General features: G+C 36.6%; 1 protein-coding gene across 4 annotated transcripts in view; it reads right to left on the bottom strand.

Annotated features, from left to right (window-relative positions):
- LOC106467506 overlaps positions 1-11,109 on the bottom strand; it is a 115,103-nt gene extending 103,994 nt beyond the window's left edge. Inside the window, exons 1-2 of one of the 4 annotated variants that reach the window (XR_002612437.1) lie at positions 10,705-11,109; positions 7,351-7,464 (exon numbers count right to left, since the gene is read on the bottom strand). The gene's annotated coding sequence lies outside the window, so the exon portion shown is untranslated. Of the gene's footprint in view, positions 1-7,350; positions 7,465-9,825; positions 9,915-10,064; positions 10,383-10,704 lie in introns of those variants that run through there. The other 3 variants (XR_002612434.1, XR_002612435.1, XR_002612436.1) reach the window with 3 other exon arrangements.
- Between the last annotated feature and the right edge of the window lie 1,938 nt (positions 11,110-13,047).

Below are 13,047 nucleotides of genomic sequence, written 5' to 3'. Positions count from 1 at the left end.
ATGCACAATGGCGCACAAAAAAATTGCTCGAGGCGCTTGATTGATCATTGCAAGATTTGCGTGGAAACATCAGACCATTTGGGGACGCATTAATATTGCTTGCAGGAGATTTCAGGCAAACATTACCTTTAATTCCTCGATCGACACCAGTGGACGAAATAAATGCTTGCCTGAAATACTCTACTTTGTGGCGACACATAAAGACATTAAAATTAACTACAAATATGCATGTCCAGCTGCAAAACGATCGATCAGCTGAGATATTCTCACATCAATTGCTGGAAATTGGGAACGAAAAGGTGCCGGTTGATCTGTACTCAGGACGAATTTCATTGCCTCATAACTTCTGCAATTTAGTGACGTCAAAAGAAGAATTGGTTGAAAAAGTATTTCCCAATATTCAAACCAATTATAAAAATCAGGATTGGCTGAGTGAACAAGCTATTCTTGCGGCCAAGAACAAAGACATATACGAACTTAACAATATTATTCAGTCTACCATTCAAAGCGAGGCAGTCACATACAAGTCCGTCGACACTGTTGTGGAAGCAGATGAAGCAGTTAATTATCCAACAGAATTTTTGAATTCACTCAATCTGCCAGGGATGCCACCGCACGTTCTGCAATTGAAAATCGGTGTGCCAATTATCATGTTGCGAAATATCAACCAGCCAAAGCTTTGCAACGGCACGCGGCTTGCAGTAAAAAAATTAATGAGCAGCGTTGTAGAAGCAACAATCTTGACAGGACCTTTCAAAGGTGAAGATGTCCTCATTCCTCGCATTCCTACGATTCCAACGGATATGCCATTTCAATTTAAGAGATTGCAATTTCCAAGTCGATTGGTGTTTGCAATCACCATCAACAAAGCTCAGGGCCAATCTTTAGAATTGTGCGGTTTAGATCTAGATACGGTTTGCTTCACACATGGACCATTATATGTTGCGTGTTCTAGAGTCGGCAAACCAGACAATCTCTATATCTGCATAGACAATGGAACAACAAAAAATATTGTATACCCACAAGCATTGTGAAATTAAACATATTAGAAACGTGCGCTTTCTCTTTTCTCTCTTTTCCATTTAACCAGACTGAGCCACAGCAACGCGTGGTTGGGTACAGCTAGTATTCTAATATATTTAAGTTTAAGGTATGCCATGCCGACTTGCAAAGTCAAAGCTATGTTGTCAAGCGACACTTTGACATTGAATGGTATGTTTATAACCAATAGAAAGAGCAGATTTTGTACTATTTAGTTATAGCCTGAAGAAACCTCTACCTATACATGGATCTGTAGTATGAAATAGAAAATAAGCTTAGTCCATTGTTCTTTTGAGGGGTATGTAATGTTTGGCAAGTGTTTCTCACCTTATATGTATTAGTTTTGCTAAACAGTTAGACTTCATTTAGGTTTTACATTTATATCTTAATTAATTATGTATTTATTTGTGTTTTAAAATGCATATTTGAAATGTTTATGATTTTTATATGTTTAACTTGTTTGGCTTACCAAAATGTCTAAGCAAGAGTGTCAATCACATGTGTGAGCATAAGTGTTTGGAATTTGTGCATGAGACTTGCACATAATAACAACAGAGCACCACATGAGACATATTGTGAATCTTGGGATAATGAATAAAAGACAAAGAATTGGAAAGGAAAATTAAAAATAAACTATAAGTGAATAGATCAATACATGAAACTATGCATAAAAGTATATAATCGTAGGACTGTTCAAGTCAAATTTAAAACTATTTCATCAACTATTATTTTTATAAAGAAATTTCATGAAAGTTGCATACCTACTTACAATAAGTAGATTTCAGTCAAAGTGTTAAAATGACAAAAAATTCCCATTTAGTTTTTTAATAAACATGTAAACAGACACACAACTCTTTAAAAAAATTAACAGGTGTGAAAATTAAAAAATAAAATGTGTGATAATGACTCTCGGAAGTCAATGTCTGCAAATATCCTAGGCAGTAAACAAAATAGTATGAAATGACACAACATGCTTGGAATAACCAGCAATATAGTGAAAATGCTTATGTTATCTTCAGTGCCAAAAGTCTGAGATAATATTATATAAAATTAGAATATGGAAGATGTTTGTTTGTTTTGTAGTTAAAGCACAAAGCTATACAATGGGCTATCTGTACTCTGCCAACCATGGGTATCGAATCCTGGTTTCTAGCACTGTAAGTCCGCAGACATACCACTGTGTCACTGGGGGGCAAATATGGAAGAGCTAAAGTTGTCCAAATCCATCCAAGAAGAAATGTCCAAGGTAATAGTGCATTTAATTATTTTAACCCATTAGCTGACAATCAAGCATCTTAATCTGTTAAGTTTGACTACTTAAGTTTATTATCAGATTCCTCTTAATTAATGAATTACAGATATAGGATCAAAGGTGTGAAATTTAATATTTTCCTAAATTGAAAATGTATTTTCAATAATATTTACCTTCCCTCACATTTATAGCTGTTACTCATCTGCCAGAGTTTCTTCCTTTGCCTATCTAAGCATTTGTTTGATTTTTTTTCTCACTTATTCCAGTCTTTTATTCTCCACTTAATTGCCGTTGGCAATATTTATCTTGTGAAACTCTCCACCTACATCAATGCACCCTCTATCCTCACACTTTATATAAGCCCCTCATTCAAATAATTTTATCACTTTTTCAAGACTGACTCCATTGCAGTTTCTAACACTGGCTCTTAGTGGGAAGGAAGGGTGGGAGGGTATGAACAGAGTTAAGTATTATTGGAACTACATTTTCAATTTAGAAAAATGTTAACTTCCAAAACATACTTACCTCTGCTCCTACTTATAGCTAGAATCTCATACTGATAAGGCAGAGGGGCCAGTGAGAGCATTATCCATACAGAAAGCATCTGCATAGATCGTGGGTGTGTCAATAGAAGATTGGCACCCTAGTGGGGGAACAGCACTACATTGAGAACACGTATGCTCTTCACCCCGAACTTAGTTCCTGTATCATGTGTGAAATTGTACGAGTGATCCTCCACCTGAAGAAGCCCGAAAAGCAACACCCCAAGATCGGAATGATGGGATCATGTATGTCTTACTCAACCATAGGAAACAGAACTCATCCAGTCTGGAATTATGAACATTCATCTTTACTCCCCAACTGTGTGGGCAAGGTACATCCCACATACCCCCAGAATTAGGGGAGAATGCAGAACAACTGTGCTCAACCAAGGACCCAGAATGGGACCACACTACATTTGGAATTACAAGGAGAAAGTGGACCCTTTAAAGTAGAGAGACAAGAGGCATGAAAAAATACTCATCCCTCCTTATAGTCTAGCTGATATAGTCAAAACAGTCACAGGGGGTAGGCAAAAACTCTCAGCAGAAGAAACTGCCAGATCATGCAAATAATGAGATAAAAATACTGGGAGAAATCCACATACCCACCTACACAATGTCCTACAGCAGGCAATTCAATTGAGCAGCGTAAGACATAGAAATGTGACGAATCTGATGAGAATTGACTCACTGTAGTTTCCTTCCATGCAAAGATAGCCCAGAATAAGTACTATGGATCAGTTTGCAAACCCACCTCATCAAGGTAATCAGGGATAAATCACACAAAACTGAATTAACAGTTGATGTCTATCACTTCAAAAGCAGTAAGTGCGAGCCACATAACACCTCAGGGCCCTGACTGGACATAACAAACAATCAGGGTCCGAGCAGTTACAGAGGTGAGAAATAGTCGACAAATGATTTGGTGAGAAGGATTTATCTCCTTCCCTGGCTGCCAAAGTTTTAGGTAGGAAGGACCTATCTGAGTATAGAAGGACTTAGTAGAGAGATAAAGAGTCCTGTGGTCATGCAGTGCAAATAACTGTGATTGACGACATCTGCAGGCCAGCAACAACAAAAAATACACTTTAAGGGAAAGGTGATACATGGTACATGAGGCTAATGGCTCAAGTAGGTGTCGAGATAAAGCATGTAATGCCACCTTAATATCCCAGTTAAGTAATTGAAAAGGCCTTTTGGGATGAAGGACATGAAACAATTTGAGAAGGCCAGATAGCACTGATGACACAAATAATTTCCGATGTTTAGAGTATCAAAATGTAGTCGATAAAGCTGCCTTACACAATAGTAGACAGTACTAGACCCTTATCAAACAAACAGGTTAATAAACAAGATATGGTTGGCACATTTGGGTGAAAAGGGTTCAATTCCTCATGAGACACGATAGTCAGTAAGTGTGTCATTCCTTTGATAAATGTCCATTGTGGGTCTATGGAAAGCTTGAGACAAATACAAGGTAATTTTAGAAATTAAACCCCAACCGCATAACTTCCATGCATGAAGCTTGAGCTTTGGAATGTCTGGGTGTATAATGTTGGATCAAAGTTGCCTCAACAAAGATGGCCAAAGAGGAAGTGGCAGAGGTGGGTACTCTTGAAGCTACTGAAGAAGAGGAAATCATAGTTGGGCCAGCTAATCTGGGGCTACCAACAGCACTTGACAAGGGGTGGATCGAACCATAGCCAGAACTCTGGGTAACAGACGAATCGGTGGGAAGGCATGGAGATGCAATCCTTTCCAGTCCTGAGTGAATACATCTATCACCAATGCCTGAGGATAAGGTACTGGGGATCAAAACTGCTTTAGTTAAGAATTCCAATCAGTGGTGAATGCATCGATCATTGGTGTCCCAAATCGAGAGCAAATCCACTAGAAAACCTCATGATGTAGCAACCATTTGGTTGGAAGAATTAGATTGGGCCAAGATAGATGATCTACTATAAAATACACCACCTCCCGAACATGGCAAGCAAGGAGGCTGATATGATGGGAGTGAGCCCAATAGAGAATATCCAAAGTTCAAAAACAAAGTTCCCGAGAACGAGTGCCCCTTGATGGGAAATGTAAGATACCACCATGGAATTGTCAGAGTGAAGCACAAGTTTTTCCTTAATAGATCTAGACCTTGAAGTATTGCCCTTTTGACAGCAAGAAGCTCTAAAATATTGATGCGGAAGAAAGATTCATCATTTGTCCATAGGTCTTGGAATTCCTGACCATTGATATACACACCCCATTCCTGAAGTGAGGCATCTGTGAAGAGATGAATCTAGGGCCAAGGGGGTCGTAGAGGAACACCTATTGCAGTATTGTTCTGATCTAACCACCATATGAGATCTAAGATGTTGATCCTGAGTAAAGAGAATAGGTGATCCAGTGGATCTCTGTTCATAATCCATTGGTCATACAGCAACCACTGAATGGATCACATGTGTGCTCATCCCAAAGAAATTAGAGATTTGAAGGATGCCCACATCCCCAAAAGAGAGTGAGCCATCTGCACAGTTGGAGATGTAAATAAGAGTCTGACTGCCCATTCCATAGCACGGAGCCAGATGGGAGTCGGCTGAGCCTGACTTAAATACGTATTGAGAAAGACACCCAAATGGACAATTTCCACCAACTAACGAGACAGTGCCAAGAGTAGCTATATCACGGTGTGTGCACAGGCCCAAAGAATGAAGGTGATGAGAGAAAGCTCATACAATTCTGCTGAACACATACGGTGCAGATGCTAGTCCAAAGGGCAGAACCCTGAGCTGCAGAACCTTACCCTTGTGTACAAAATGTGGAGATATGCATCAGCAACATCGAACTTGCTCATCCACAGACCTGGTGAGAAATGCCAACATAAAGTGAGAAATTACTCCATTGCAAACCTGGGAGGATTTAAAAATTGGTTGAGATGAGAAAGTTCAATGATCAGATGCCAATCTCCTGTTTTCTTGGGCACTACAAATAGAGAGGGGTAAAACCATAGAAGAACTGGATTGACTCTTTCTACTACCCACTTGATCAACAACAATCTGACAGCTTTGGAATGAAGGCCTACATTCCAAGGATTTTTTTGAGGTGAAAATACTACAGGTTGGGGGAATAATGGTGGTGGAGATGTGAACTGAATGATTAACCCTCACACAAGTACCCATGGGTCTGTGGAAAAGGAATTCCATATGTCAAGACATATGACCCCGGTAGTACCTTGACTTTCATTAGGAGCTAAAGACAGTCAAGAGGCCAACAATGACAAGGAATAATGTAAACAGGCAACATCAATCCATGATTCTAATGCCTCTGGAATGCCCACAAACATGAAGGGACAAAGAAAGGGAGCCTTGCATGAAGGGCGGTAGTCAGTAGATGAACAACCTCCAACAAGGTATCTCTACCCAATAAGTCCCAACAACATTCCAGCCAGGAAACCAAAGAAAGAGCAGAAGAAGACAAGCTTACCAAGGCGGGGATTGCTGAGAGGCTTCTGACAAAATTTGGAAGGAAGATAAATATCTCAAGACTGTTGTAAGGGTCAGACAAATCCTAGAAAATTGTGATATGTTCAAATTGATCACAGGCTCCATTCTGAAACTCCATATTTTTAAAAGTGGATCAAGTCTTTGGGAATCTAAATATACATCCTGGCAGTGGTAACTCAAAGCATGTTGTTCCAACAAATGTGGTAGGCACAAAGCATAGCTATTCCTTCATGTAACTGAATGGTAAATCTTCCCACACGAACTGCAATATCAGTTGATGGAGGAAAAACTAAGTATTTGCCCTCAGACCTTTCCACCACCAAGGAAGGAGTAGATTCAAAAGCAACTGGAAAAAGTACCAGAACCTCACACATCCGATTGACTAAATGAAGAAAAGGAGCAGTCAGCAACTGATCCAAACTGGTCTCATGAGAAGCCAACCTAGTAAATGAAGGTGCCGTAAAAAGAGAGTCTAAATTCTCTCTGGAATATCACAGATCATTGGCAAAAGCATGTATGGCTTTTTATTATTCTATGGAACATACTATTTATTACAATTATTAGTATATATATATATATAGTATAACTGCCTAAGCTGAATTTAAAGCGAATGATTGGTGAACTGCTTAACTAATTGTCACCAAACCTAGCATGTACCCTTATAAAGCCTGGGAAATGATATGGGGAGGAACTGGCAAATATATACATGTGTAGATCTGACTTCCCATATCTTCTCAATGCACTGTGTACATGTATGATTGACAAACTGCTGGAATGATTGTCACCAACCCCAATACATTTCCTTTGGGCCCTTCAGTTAAAATGTAATATGAAACATTTGCAGTGAAGTTTGATTTTAATTACTTTTGTTATACTTGAAGACCTCTGTTTTTCACTTTAGCCATTTTGCACCACGTCAATTACAATTAATCATTAAGCACTAAATCCCTCCTATAAAATTATTAAGAAAATACAAAGTGATACAGCTTTCAAGTTGGAATCTACTTTAATCTTTATTTACCTGATCTACACCAGATATGCTTAGATAATGCTTTCTAGTTGAAATCAAAGCACCATGAAGAACTGCAATGTCACTTCCATATTCAAACATTTTCAAACTTCAAATGAAATTATTCTATAAAAAAATAGAAAACAATGTTTTCACAAATACCATGCCTATAGAAACCTCTAAGGATTTTATAAAATTTAGATTTATACGTAGCAAAAATTCTAAGTTATATTTCTACTGTTTCTTTCAACTTTAATTTCATACCAATGTTTTTAAAACAGTAAGTATGTGTGTAAATATCCAAAAAATTTTTTTAAATAATACAAATCAAACAGCTCTCATGATAAATGCATCACAAAACCTAAAAGAAAAAATCTATGTACTCATAATCTATGAAATTTGTAACAAACAAATATCCAGTCTACTTGTTTCTTCTTCTCACTGTCACTAGTAAATAAGTAAAAGAAAACTTGTATATGTATAACATAAATATATATGTAACCATACATAATTTTATGAAAACTGTTGCATATTTAATATTAATTGTACAAAAAACCATAAAAACAACCATCAGTTCAAATTACCAAAAGCCAACATTTGGTGTTTTTAAAACAAAAATCTTTAATCCAACTAATCCTCAGAAAATGGAGCAAGTCTATAAAAATTACTTGTTTTTCCTCATATTAGAACCCTAAATTTTTGGGTAGAGTTGAAATACGGCTAAACCAGGCCTCGATAAATATTTTCAGATCTAGGAGCCAGCCCAAACCTTCAGGAGCCAGGTGTGCCTAACCTAACTTTACTGCTGTTTGAACTGGGAAATGAGAGCTATGTATATTTATTTACTTTCATAGCAACGATTACATGTTGACGATCACATGATATCAACAACCACCTAATAATATTGCCTGAAATAACTGCCTTTGGTTCTGTCTGAGTTTAAACATGTGCACTGTTTGGTTGAATTGTGAGAAAGAACAAAAACAAAATGGTGCAAAATTAGTAATGTGTTGTGCAACGACAGTGCTTCATTCCTGCAAAAAACAATATGCTGAATCCACCATTAAAACACAAGAAACAAAGTTCAATTTAGGATAAAAAAAAACACTAAAATAGATTCCCAAGAGTCCAGAACTGTTCTAGATTCGAATTCTATTTAGCACAGCCCTACGCACAAATAAAATGGGAGAAAATACCAGGCAACACAATAAAATTTTTAGTTGCCATGGCAACCTGGCACCTGGGATTTGTGAGGCCTGGGCTAAGCAGTAATTTTTTCCTTTTTTTTTTTATAGAATCAGATAAAAGTATCCTTTATTTGAAGATTGAATTACCACTTATTATCCAAACAATTTAAGTTATGCAGCACACATTGAATACACATATCATACAAGAAAACTAACTAAACATATCATAATAGTCAAATATTTAGTTTCTATCCAAAGTATCATGATAAATAAGCAGTTAAAACATCACCTTTAAAAATTTAAACAATGAGCAAGATAAATCAATTTTTATGCAGCCAAACCATACATATTAAACTACACAGTTGGATTTCAGTACATTACCCAACTATAAATGACAATGCTTACCTTTTTTTTAATACAAGCTTCTATATATGTTTAGACTTTTATAAAAAACTGTTATGGTTACAAGCTGGTCAGGAAATGCAATGTCTAACCTTGGCCAGTGATCACCCAGTATTCTGAAGGCCAGAAAGGCATAAATTTTTGGTTTTTTGCAATATAAGCCAAAATTGAATGTGTTGGATATACAAGACTATTCAGTTTAAAAGTTATTATTTTGTGACTTAATATTTAATGATTATTTAGTTTTAATAACAAGTGTTAAAAGTTAATTATTTTAAAAGCGATAGCTATGACAAGTTTTGTTAGTAACTCTGTACGAGTTGTACATTGTGTATGCAGTTTAATTGTTATACTAGGCTTTCATAATATTGTTGACGTCATCCTACTCAAACCTTCCAAGTTTTTCTCGTTATGTTTAACATTGATGTTACTAGAAAACTAGATATTTCTGTAGTGTGTTATATATACGTGCAGATACAGGGAGGAAAAAAAAGTAAGTTAGTAAAAGTTAGACTGCATGATTTCAGTTTAGCCATAACAGGCAATTTCCAAATTAAATTTATCACTGCTTGTATTGTGATAGCACACTAAAATTTTACTTTTTCAAAAGTCTTACTCAAGCATATTTCTAAAAATTGCCAGCCCTGCAAATGTTTCTTTTGAAACTATTTTTGAATGTGTCCACTCTAATTAATTCATAATCATGAAACATTATATATTTTATGATTTCATAGCTTTTCTCATTTTTCTAAAGAAAAGGAAAAAATCAGTAATAATCTCAAATTTCAACATCTACCAGGATATGGCTTTGGTACCCTTTCACTTTTGTTTCAGTGAATTTCACATCAACAAGTTTCAGTTTTCGGTTTTGCAACCTTTATTTCTCTTTTTTTCTTACCTTTAGTTGCTGGCAATGAGGAACGACTAAGTCAAGAGGTTTACTTGTAAGTTGTAACTTGTAGTGGGAACTATCTCATTAAATATAATATTATAAGAATAGTTTTTTGTATCAGTAAACTAGTACTATTACTACAACTTACAAGTACTAACACAATAACAGTAACACTGCGTTAGAACATACTTGCCAGGTGCTGAAGTACAGGATTAAAGATATTATTAAAAGCTAAAGAATAATACCTATTAATACTCTATAACATTCTTCCTTTACCAAAAGCGAAGCTTCAATGAAACGTCCTCATCCAAAACATATCGCTTAAATCCAACCTTTAAATCTTAGTAATTTTTTTTTTAGTTGCGAGTTATGGGGGGCGCCATCAGCAGATGATATGCCCTCAAATTCCCTGATCTGATGTAGTTGACGGAAGTTGGCATGTTTGGTGTGACGGGGATTCGAACCCGCGACCCTCAGATTACGAGTCGTAAGTCTTAATAAAAGTTAAAGCAGTAATTAAATTGAAACGTATGACTTTCTAACACTGGTGTTATTTTCTTTAACGCCCTCTGGGCATTGCAATTAGTGCAATATAAATAATTGTATTAATCAAATATTGATATACATAGCCTAGCAATAAGAACCCTATAACACAGATAAATGCATAGTAATAGTACACCCTCTAACATTGAAAAAGCAATTCATAATTAAATACTTCCAAACACTCGCGAAACATCCAAAAGAAACAATACAAAATCATTATGCCTCTATCTTCCACACACAGTCATGAATATAAAATACAGAGAACTATCAAAATTGGAAATAAAATTCAGAATTTACAATATAAATTAGAATAACTTCAGTTTACACAAAATATACGCTCACCTCAAAAATGGTTGAGGCTTCACCTCAGTCTCCTTAATCCCACCAGTAGAGTCTCTAGTGTTGCCATCATCTTTCAATTGGCTGCCATGGATATCTGCATCAGGTTTATCTTGACTTCAGCTAGTCTGACCCACAGGTGGCAGACCTTCTCCTTGTATCCTGATAGAAGTGTGGTCCTTCACCTTTGTTGAGCTTCTTTCCACTCACAGAAGACCCATTTCTCCGTCTAATCAGCTGCCATCTCCTGCTAATAATAATTGGAATCAGTTATAATGTTGGTTTGTTCGTGACCATCTTGGGTAACTTGGGAGCTCTATGTCCAGATTCTTCCTGGATCTGATGCTGGAGACTTCTCTGTACTTCACAGGGGCATCCAGGACTTCAGAAACTATTGCAGACAGCTTAGCCCTTAGATACATCAGTGCCAATCCATTTATTGATGCAGCAAACTGTCCCAAGTCTGTTGCACTGGCATTAAAAAACAAACAAACAAAAACTAACCGTAGCGGGAATTTGGTTTGAAGGAAGAGAAAACAACGTGATAGTTGCCTGCTTTTTCCAACAGGGTGTCCGAAACCTTTGTCCACTATTCAACACCGCGCGTGAAAATAATTAGTTACAGTGACTATAATTATGTTTAGAAACGTTGACGGAAAGTTGCAATGCATATTCACGCTTAAATCCACTCAATAATGATGGTAGCGTCATCTATGGGCCATCTCAAGAAAATAAATACTCACTAGTAATATCTTTATTTCTTTGACGACTTCATGCCCCTTCGCTGCAGAAGAAGTCTTGAGTATCCTGGAGAAGTTTAAGGCTTCATAACTTGATGATGAATATATCATCGCAGTGAAGTAGAGAAATAATATCGAAAACTGGAACACTTGTTCAGGTCAGGTCGAAGTTCAGTGACTGACAGTGGCTAGAATTTGATCTCAAATACTGAAAATACATATTTAAATGTAGATGTTGATTGAGCTTAATTGGTCAACGGTTCAGCTGAGCACATAGGCTAAGAGTAGTAATATTGCTCAGTCACAATTATGAACTAGATACAGACTTAACGTGAACTTATGTGCATACTTGCACATAGAACATGTTCACAAGGAACACGAAGACTTCCCGACCCCCTAGTTCATTGGGTTTTCATTTGACTAGGTACCTGTGGTTGTGCTGCTCTCTGTTGCCCCTACAGAAACATACACACACTCGCACGCCAAACTCTTGGATCCGCCTTCATCCTTAGCTTACCATATGGTTACCACATAGTTTCCATGTTCTAATATGAAGGAAATGGAATTGAGACTGTTCAGATCCTACACTGTTGAGCTGACATGGGTTAGGAAATACTAATTATAACTTTGACAGTTAGCCCATGCCGATACTTTCATTGTCTTTCATTAGGAACATTATTTCATTTACTTAATACTGAATTTTGTGATGAAACTTTAAGAAAATTAAGGGTGCTTAATCTGAGGGTCGTGGGGGCGTTATAATATAACTGCCAATCCCACTATTCGTAGGTAAAAGAGTAGCCCGAGAATTAACGGTGGGTGATGATAACTAGCTGCCTTCCATATAGTCTTTCACTGCAAAATTAGGGACGGCCCTCGTGTAGCTTTGCGCGAAATTCAAACTAAACCACTAAGTACACTATGTGTGCATATACGTATATATTCATTATAATATCTACGTTGTTATTTATAAATTTCTAATTCTACTGACAATTTTACCCACTCATTAATATTTCAACTTGATCAACTTAAAATATCCTGACCCTAAGCTTTTGAGAAACACTAGGTAAAACTGTTTGTTTTCTTTAAAACCCCAGATAAAGCTGTATATCCTGTCTCTTGCTATAGTGTGAGTATCTTTGCTACAATTGTCTCTTTCATGAAAACCTTATCGCCTGTAGAACATCTCGATGCCAAAATTGAAACATTTTATCTCATCATTAATTATAATAACAGGAGCATTGCATTTTCCAATAATAATTTCCAGTTAGCCTCATATTCGTCATTGCTTAATGTGGAGATAAAATCCTTTGTCTGCATGCTTTCCTTTTCTTTTTATTTCTTTCTAGTTTATTACCATACGTTTAATGTAACTCAGTGAAGTGTCTTAAAAACACTCATGAATAACTCCATATAATATTTCTAAAGTAGCACGGATCACATATGTGCATTTGTTTAAACACACCCCCATATATGTATACATATGGTCATATATCTATGTTTTGTCAAGTATTCTAGTAGTTTAATATAACCTGCCTCCAGATACTATACTGTTACGTCACCGTTCGTTAGTTAATTTTCCGTAAATTCGTTCCGACGAAACTTT

The sequence above is a fragment of the Limulus polyphemus genome, unplaced genomic scaffold (genome assembly GCF_000517525.1).
Source record: "Limulus polyphemus unplaced genomic scaffold, Limulus_polyphemus-2.1.2 Scaffold2638, whole genome shotgun sequence".
Taxonomy (NCBI): Eukaryota; Metazoa; Arthropoda; class Merostomata; order Xiphosura; family Limulidae; genus Limulus; species Limulus polyphemus.
Note: the sequence above shows the minus strand (reverse complement) of the source record. Positions and strands in the feature narration are given on the sequence as shown.